The sequence below is a fragment of the Crocodylus porosus genome, unplaced genomic scaffold (genome assembly GCF_001723895.1).
Source record: "Crocodylus porosus isolate Cpor-Errol unplaced genomic scaffold, CroPor_comp1, whole genome shotgun sequence".
NCBI lineage: Eukaryota > Metazoa > Chordata > Crocodylia > Crocodylidae > Crocodylus > Crocodylus porosus.
In genome coordinates this window covers 19,441,204-19,450,579 of record NW_017728948.1, presented here as the reverse complement: position 1 = coordinate 19,450,579, position 9,376 = coordinate 19,441,204, and the positions used below count along the sequence as shown (strand labels likewise).

The following is a 9,376-nucleotide window of genomic DNA, read 5'->3' as shown; positions in this document are numbered from 1 at the left end:
CTCCAATGGGGAAAAGTCTGGCAGGGGCTGTTTTGCCCAGACCAGACTGTGCCAGCTGGGTTTACCAACCCTACAACCACTCCCTTGTCAGCCAGCCCTCACTGCTCAGGCTAGGGAGCAGAGGGGTGGGGCCAACCCTGCTCTGCTCAAGCAGACAGCCCAGCCCAGCCCAGCCTAGGGTTGCAAAGCATGGTGGGATGCTGGGGGGACTCTGATTTAACTTGAACAGGAAGGGATCTGGGACAGAAGTTTCATAAACTGGTTTGACTTAAATCACTTAAGTCTGATATTACAGTCAACCAGGTTTATCTTAAACCAGTTTCAGCCATTTTGAAACTGGTTTATGTGTACTGAAGTTCTGTTCTGTTACAGGTTTAAACCAGTTTCTGATCACTTAAACTGGTTTATATGTAACTTCTGTCCCTAACCCTTGTCTCTTCCTGAAAACATCCAATGAAAGCGATTCTTCAATAATAACTGCAGGTAGATTCACTGTGATAATGGAGTATACTGTGACACTATGTATTATATGCAGCAATAACAAAGAATTCCCTCATTTAAATTGTTTCTTGCTAATGTAGGTAGCAGTTAAAATTCTGAAGGAACCATTAGTTTGTACTAGACAATTGCCCATCAAGAATGACAGGGTGGCAGGCAGGGACATAGCACCGCCACCCACTGGCCCGCCCCACCACTGCCTCCCAGGAGAAGCAGGGAGGAGGAGGGGGCTTTCCCCATCATCCCCTCCACCCCACTTGGCCAGCACCCCATGTCGCCGCCACCTCCAAGGAGCAGGGCCTGGGGCATGGGGGGAAGCAAGGCAAGCGCTGTTGGCTTCACCCCCCCCACTCCATCCCCTCAGTCCCCACCATCATGGTGGTGTGCCACTGCCACCACAGCCACCTCCTGTCTGGAATGCTCTTGGAGCTCTCTGATCAGTTGTTTCAGTAAGCAATGTGATTGGCTGCTGAGACGATCAGAGCGCAAATAAAGCATTATGGACAGACAGACAGATGGACAAAGGCTTTTATTATATTAGAATGATTATTGGCATGTATTAGAATATATCATTACTAAAATCTTTTAGGTATTAATGTGTATAAGGTCTTTGGGTAAAGGACCATTTTTTTGTTGTACATGTATGCCAGTCTTAGCACAAATGGTTCTTTGCAGTACAACCCCAAAGCGAACAGAAGTAAAGTAGTTCGATCTGATGTAGATTCACAACATTTTTCATATCTTTAACTGATGTCATTTGCCCGCCAGCTATGATATGGCAGTCCTGTTAGCTGAAGAAATGAATTGTCCCCAATCTGTTATGACAGAGAAAATGAGTTCTGCACATGCTCAATAACAGCTAAGTAATAAGACATAAAACTGAAAGGAGTTTAACACTAATAACAGTAGCTGAAATTTCTATCTGCTGTTGGTATAAGTACCAGTAGTAATACATTTCAATTGTTAAGGACAAGGAAAGGCATGTGAATGAGGCTTTCAACATATTTCTAACACATTCTCTTGCATGTCAAATGGTGAACTTGAATAGTTAAATGTTCTGTGCAAATGTTCACAAGCATTTTAGAACAGACAGTTTCTGCATTAACAGTGTGAGTTAATGGTCAACTTCCTGTTAGTTCACATGTCCAAACTGGGCTAATTAATCAACAGGAAAGGTAAAAAGGTCAGACAGGAAGGGCTGTGTTTGAGAGTCACTTCCAACCCAAGCTGAGGGAGGCTGAAATCTGCTGGTAGCTTACCAGCATGTTAGAATCAGTTAAACTCAGAACAGGTAAGAGAAACTTTGTCTCCCCTTTCAGAACATTTAGCTGTATTGTCGGCTGTTTGTGCTGAAACTTTTGCCTCAAGTTCTAGTAAGTTTGGTGCAAGTGCATGTAATTGAAGGGAATTATTTTGTTTGTATGCTTTTGCAGAGATGGATTAAAAAGTGTGCAAAGCTTATTGGCTGCAGTAACGACTTCAGCAGTGATTTTGGTGGACTTTTCTGTATTTTGTTTTCTTTTGGAATGCTAAATATAAAGTGAGTGTCTTTAGAGTTTATTGCTTGTTTGTGTTTTAAGCCTTTTCTTCTTTCTGTAGTAACTTCATATCAGCCTTGCTTTTACAAATCTCAGCAAGCAGAACAAGGAGTTTAAATCCACCTAGAAAATGGCCTCCTTTTTAGATCCGATGAATACCTGCAGAAGGCCAATGGAATCAAAGCTTAGTTTTAGTTGCATGATGAAAGATGGGTTTGAGTCCCTTATTTTAGTTGTCAGAGCTTGAACATTTTGAAACTATTATATACTTAATACTTGGATATAGTTTAAGAAAAAGTAACATACTATTTCAGTATTACTCTAGAACAAAAATATGGCAATATGCACAATTCTGTGACTGCATTAAAGAGGGAATGTTTAATTCTATTAACGTATCTTTTATACACATAAAGGTCATTAGGGTTCTTCATCATTCTTTTACAAAGGTAATGATTTTTTCCCTCTGTGGTTTAATGAATTTTTAAAAGCATGGAAGTGTCTGGGGAATTTACATTCCATTTTAGAAGGGACTTGGGAGAGAGTAGGTTCTTAATGACTCTTTATTTCACCCATTTAACCTGGCTACTGAGTTTTCACATATTGCTATATTTTTTTGTCTTGAAGGAAAACCTAGGTATGTTTCTCTTTACTATGTCTAGATACTAAAGAGGCAATTTATTAGGTGGAATGTTGTTTTTCTTCATTAATGCTGGTACCACCTGAAGACTTCAGTGATTTTCTAGGAACCCCTTGTGCTCGTCTCTACACAAGCATGTAGTTGATGACTCTCCTTGCTGTGAGAAATCTATGATTTAACAAATGAGATTAAAACAGGCACTTAATTCCATGCAATGGAAAATGGGTCAGTAGAAACAACTGTAACCAGTTGCTTTAGTTGTAACAATGAGTGAGGTGGCAAAAAATGTAAACCAAAGTATATAGCAAATTGACAAGGCTGTAACTATTCTGAGAAGTGGGGTAGATGGGTATTTGACCTGACCATTTTGGCAGTTCCTATGCTGGAATACATTTCATTACATTGTTAAATTGCAAGGAAACTGTGAACTGGATGGCCCAAGTGATTTAGATGTGTTAATAGGGAGGGTGTCTGCCTGGTCATGCCAAGGATTTGTGATTGTCTTACAACCTGAGATCAAGGGCTAATAAGGTGCTTGTGTATGCTGGTGAGGGAATACAAACGTTACAGTCATAAATTGTCTTTAAAAGTGCCCTCTCTGTCACGGAAGTGCCTGGAGTGTATTCAAGAGTAAGAAAGGTGAATTTGAGGCCATTTACAGATTACCCTTGATAGAATCCCCACCAGTCCGACTCTAGATCAGATAAGAAATGGCTTTCTGAGCTCCTGCGTGAAATAATTTGGCATCCTGGTGTAGGTTCACCTTGGAAGATGCATCAGATGAAAGATGAGCTAAGTCAGTCTGCTGAGGAAGCTAGTAACAATAGACACTAGTGGCACCTTTCTTACTGTAGGAAGCGTCTTGCAAATTAAGCATGAAACAGAAAGCAATTGGAGTATTGTGTGCTGCTGTAGTATACCTGGATGCAGCTGGTAGGTTTAGTCCTTTTGCTCATCCACCCACTACTTTTTATGGAGCGTAAAATCACTGAATCAGTGATGGTTGGGAAACCTGTAAGTCCACTCTATTAAAAAAAATTCTTCTGTAGTTTTCTCTTCATATAAGTTTTCAAATAGAGTTCGGGGAGTGGAACATGGGCTGTCTGTTTTTGTTTTGCTCAGCTATTTTAAAATTTGTTTAATAAGGGGAACCCAGGTACTTGTACAAGGAGCGTCACAGGAGGAAAATAGGAAAAAGACTCTCCTCTGGCCTGCATTGATCAGCTTTCCGTCATCCTGCTTAAGACCCATACTTGTCAGCTATAACCTGTGCTGAATGCAGAGGAAAATAGCCTTCAGATCCAGGCAGGCGAAAACAGGCTGCTGACAGTGGCTCTGTGGCAGGTTGACCTGTTCAGATGAAGGGTGGGCTGAGTCAGTCTGCTGAGGAAGCAAATAACTAGAACAAAAACAAACTTCCAGCTCTGTAATGGGAAGTGTCAAGCTGTACAGCTGGTCTCTGTTCTGCTGGTTCATGCTAATTGTGATGTGCTCTATACCTAGGAAGTGAGCAGCTTCACAGTTACTGAGACGGGTTAGCTCTGTTTCCTTCAGGCAAGCGTTTTGAAATGGAAATGCCTTCCAATTTGGAGAGGTAGAGAGAGTCCAGGGAGCAGCATCTTGGCTATTAGCTTCTAGGCTGGAGCCAGAACAAGGGATTGTAACATGAAAATTATCCTTTAAAAAGTATAATCCAACTTCACTGTAAAAAATTCAAATGGTGAAAGTGCAATATTTGATTTTAAAGGAACAGAAGTTCGCTGAATATATGAACTGCCATAAAGGACCAGTTTTGAGGCCTAATCTGATCTCCTCTCTTACGGTAGTTGATACCAAGTGTGTCAGAAAGTATAAGAAACCTTATGGTGGACAAATGTGAAATTAATCTCATTTTAATGTCTAGTAGTGAACAATTGGTTTAAACCCTTGGGCATAAAGTTTACTTTTTCCAAAATAAATTATGTACTGCTAGGACAGTAAACATCCAGCCCATCACTGAATCTTGCCAACTTCATATGGGAAGCATGAGCTAATAAGAAAAATTGGAAGGAGGGGGGAGTTGACTACAACTCTCATAAGTGTTTGTCATGGTTTTTATCTTTTCAACTTTTTTTTTAATATTTCAACACAGATCAGAAATATGGTGTGTATGTGTAGATACATGTATATGGCTTGTGACAGATGGTATATAATTTAGATTGCTATGTTACGCTCTGTTACAGATTGCAGCAATCTGAATAACACGTCTGTCACAAACAATAAGCCTTAAGGTATGGGGAAAGGAAGGACAGAAGAGAGAGGAATAGAAGAGGAAAAAGTATGCAATTAATAACCAGTTAAATGCCAAAATATTAAAAAAAACAAAAAAACAAAACCTCTTCAAATTGCACCAAACATTTCAAAGGAGTTATGCCTGCAAAATGTGACTCCCCATGGATGCCAGGTGCACCATCTCACCGTACCAAGTTTTGTCCTCCTTTTCAATACAATCCTGTATGTCACTAATAAGGTAGGCTGTAGGAATGCAATTTGGAAGGTTTTAAAAGAAGTGCTCAGTATAGGAATGGTTTCCCTTTTCCCTGCCTCTGTGATCTGTCCTTTAACTTGCCTCCGACATATTATGACTTAAGCTGCTGATACCCCTGTGACGTGCTCATAAATTAAACTTTGCTCAGATGTCTTTTGGCACCCTGCTCCATGCACTCCTTTTGGCTAGTGTGTGATCTTGTTTGCATGTGTCATCCTTAACCACACACACGGAGAAAAAAGATGGCAAAAATTGGTTAATTTCTTTAAATCATTTATCACCTGAATTTGTGGGATTCTAGTACTATGTACATATTTGTATATGAGCCCTTCATGTTTTAAAGTGTTTTCTTGATATTTGATAGAGAATAGTTTCTGCTGAGATGTAGGAAGTGGTATGTTCTGAGCATGATTGAATTTGGTACCTATTTAGCCTTGTTTTCAGACTACACTTGTCTTAATAGCACAGATGTAAAGGAACTCGAGGGTTTCCAGAATAATGTGCTGCTGCCTTAGGGGTTTAGTTGTCATTGTGACATTGTCACAATAGCTGATCTATATTAATAGACTCTGTCATTCCAGTTGCAATTTTTGTAAGCCAGGTGTATAAATACATCTGATCTTGTAAACCTTTTACTCATGGGGTGGGGGTTCGCATGAGTCCCATTAGCTTAAATAGGAAAGTCATAAAGGTAAATTATTTCTATGGCAGTGCTTAGAATCCACCTTTGTGGTCTGTTCCTTATTGTGCACAAAAGCAATGATGTACAAATATTTAAGGAACTTCTTTCCTTTAAATCTTTAGGAAAATTCTATTTTGTATGGCACTTGAACCTATGAATGTCATAAACAAGACAGGAAGAACTGAAGCAGCTGCTTCTGAGTAATTTGCTATGGATATAGATTAAGGGTAGAAAATAGTGCCAGGAGATTTTCAGGATTTCTAAAATGTTCCTGTTTTAATTTGAGTTTAATATCTATATATATTTTAAAGGGCTATAAAATTTTTCTCCTGAATAATTTTTTTAGAAGATTGATTTGTTTTAACTGAAATATTTCATTCAGTTTCAAACATGTTTATGCTTACTATGATTGGCTTTAAGATCAAAACATAAAAGTTGTTTCTAATTAGAAAACTGCAGATTTCATTTAAAAATTCAACATAAAAAAATTGCAAACAAATTTTATGATTGGTGAAATTTATCAAAACTGAACTTTTCCTATGAGGACTTCTGGTTTCAACTAGTGGCCATGGTTCAATGAGAGAATGTGTGTGGAGCACCCTGATGAGAAAAACTAAATGAGTTTGAGTACTATTATAGGGTAGATCTAAATTTGAGAGAGTTGTTTTTCCAATAATTTTAATATCATTTACACCCCCAAATATGGCTTCAATTAGAACTATTTTAAAGTATACCGTGCATGCACAAAGCTGTAAAATATATTATGCAAGTTTTATGTCTATTATATGATTCAGAACAAATTTCTTTCTTATTGGTTACTGTCCTGGTCTGTTAAACTCAGGGAAAGACCAAGCACATGTATGGACCGTTACATCCATAGAAGTTTCCTGCTTTTTTCCAATTTTAATGGTTTATCACTCTGTGATCATGTCTGATGGTAGAAACAGTTTCCTAAGAAAGGAATAAGGAAATGGAGAAATACAAATGTAACTTCACAGACTCTCACAGCTATTAATTATTAGAACTAGAGGTGCACCGATATATCAGGCCCATATCAGATTGGCACCGATATAAGGAAAATTGACAATATTGGCAACTGGGGTTTTTTTGGGCTGTTGTGGCTGATTGTCACTGATAAATGCCCTGTGCATGTGTGCAGCTGCAGAACAGCATGCAGGTGGCTAGGAGTGCTGCCTGGCAGCAAGGAGAGTTGCCGGATCTGGCTGGTAAGTCTGTTGTGAGGGAGAGTGTGGGTGGGGGGACAGATGAGGGAGGGAGTGGGGCTGGGGCAGGCATAGCCCAGGTGGGGCACAGGAGGGAGCCATGAGTGGCTTATCCTGGAGGGCATGGGGGAGGGGAGGAGTGGGACAGCTCCCACCACTGCTCATACCCTGGGAGCGCATGGGGGTGTGTGCCCCTAGAGGGGCAAGGGTGGGCTGCTGCTGTGGGCTGGGGGTGGTGCCAGGTTCTTCCCGGTGGGAGGTTGGGGCAGTTCTGTGTTCAGGGCAGGTGGTAGTGGCACTGGGAGGTGGAGGGGGGGCTATGATGAATTTTGGGGTGGCTTCAGCGCCTCCCTCCCAGTACTGCCACTGTCTGCCCTGGCCCAGCCCCCTGCCAGGAAGAGCTCGGTGCCGCCCTGGCCCCAGCCTTTAGTGCCAGTCTGCCCTTGCTCCACATGCAGATCCAAGGGCACACACACCTGCCCTTCTGGGGTGTGCACAGTGATGGGAGGTTCCCCCCCGGTATCCTCTGGATGAGCCACTCATGATTACATCTCACACTCCACCCCAGCTGTGCAGTGCCTGCCCCAGCCCCACTCCCTCCCTTACCACTGGGGCCTCAATCTGCCCCCTCCACACACCCTTTTCCCCCCTCTTGCTCCTTCCCCCACAAAAGACTTACCAGCCAGATGCTGCTCTCTGGGCTGCCCAGCTGCATATTAACAATTGGTTTGATTTTGGCTGATATGGGTCCTTAAAAATCAGCCATTGGTATAGGCCCAAAAAGTGTCTATTGGTGCACCCCTAATTAGAACTATTAATATTTTTTACCCAAGCAAAAATAAAGAGGATGTCAGAATACAGCACAATTGATTGCTGGTAAAAGATATAGCAGCCAGCCATCACAACCCTGCCCACTGCCTTAGCCCCTCCCATGGCTGCCTCTGCCCACCCCAGCTCGGTACTTAAAAGCCCTGGTGCTCACCAGGTGCAGTGTGGTGATCCCTGCTGCCCCACACTGTATAGGGGGCTCTGCCATGAGGTCCCTGACCCCGCCCCCCCCAATGGGTGCCCTGCCCATCAGGGCTCTGGCCCTTTAAGGAAAAAAAAACAAAACAAGAAAAGCCCCAGGACTCACTGCTCCTGCAGCAGCCTTTGGGGGCTCATGCAGAGCACCCCACACAGCGTGGGGCAGTTGGGGGCAGCAGGGATTGCCGCCCACCTGGCAGCAACCGCTGAGTCGGGGCATTTTTAAATTAAATGCTGGGAGCTGGGGAGGGCGGGGCAGCCATTGCTGGGCTGGGAGAGCAGGCGGGGGATGGGCCTGGCCTGGCTGATTTGAATCGCCAAATTGAATTGGGACAGTGATTTGAATTGGCTGAATCTGAATCCGAGGCGACTTCTAGCTGCTTCGCACAGGCCTACTGCTTATGCCACAGATTGCCCACACCCACTCCTCTACTTGAGTCAGGATTGTCCTGATCCATATCATCCCACCAAGTCCCCATATAACCTATTTCTATGACTGCACAATCAAACCTGCTGCTGCACAACTGCCAGCACCAGTAGGACCCTAACCTGCCACAAGTAAAACATCAGGATGAGTACTGTCAGTGTCGCACCCCTGCAAGACTTGTTCAAATGCATTCAAGACATTTGATAAAGTACATAAGGTAGATATTAACATTTCAGTTTTACATATGGAGAAAACTGGGACAATCTCTGTCCTATTCACTCTTCTCTATTCCTTCTTTTTTAGTTTAGTTGGTGCTTTCCTAATAACTCCTCCCCGCCTCAAAAAAAGAAAAAAAAGCAACAACCAACAACATGAATTAACATGATAGGAACAAGAGATATACCATTATTGATTAGTCAAGCCTAGGCCCAGTATCCTGTCTTGCAGGAAGCACATATTAAGGGAGAACGTAGTGCCTGATCTATTGCATTGATTGCTCTACTTACGTTGTGCAGTGGAACCTGGGTGCTTCATAGGGTTTGATTCCTAACTCCAGGCAAATATAAAGAAGTTTGAATTATGCAGGGGGATTCAGAGCCACAGCAAACAGCTGTGTGGGACTGCTGGTATGCTCCAGTTATTTGTTGTGGTTTTATATCAGAAAGTGCCAGTTGACTGAACAGGGCCCAGGCTGTGTTCCAGCTGAGTGCATTAGATGCAGGGGTGGCAGTGGACATAGTCTTCCTGGACTTCCGGAAGGCATTCAACACTGTCTCTTGCCCCGTTCTCATTAAGAAGCTGGGGGACTGTGGTGTCGA

General features: G+C 42.5%; 1 protein-coding gene across 4 annotated transcripts in view; it reads left to right on the top strand.

Annotated features, from left to right (window-relative positions):
- Positions 1–1,702: 1,702 nt before the first annotated feature.
- SH3TC1 (SH3 domain and tetratricopeptide repeats 1) overlaps positions 1,703–9,376 on the top strand; it is a 61,719-nt gene continuing 54,045 nt past the window's right edge. Inside the window, exons 1-2 of one of the 4 annotated variants that reach the window (XM_019553103.1) lie at positions 1,703–1,789; positions 3,528–3,606. The gene's annotated coding sequence lies outside the window, so the exon portion shown is untranslated. Of the gene's footprint in view, positions 1,790–1,852; positions 1,872–2,700; positions 2,833–3,527; positions 3,607–9,376 lie in introns of those variants that run through there. The other 3 variants (XM_019553104.1, XM_019553102.1, XM_019553106.1) reach the window with 3 other exon arrangements.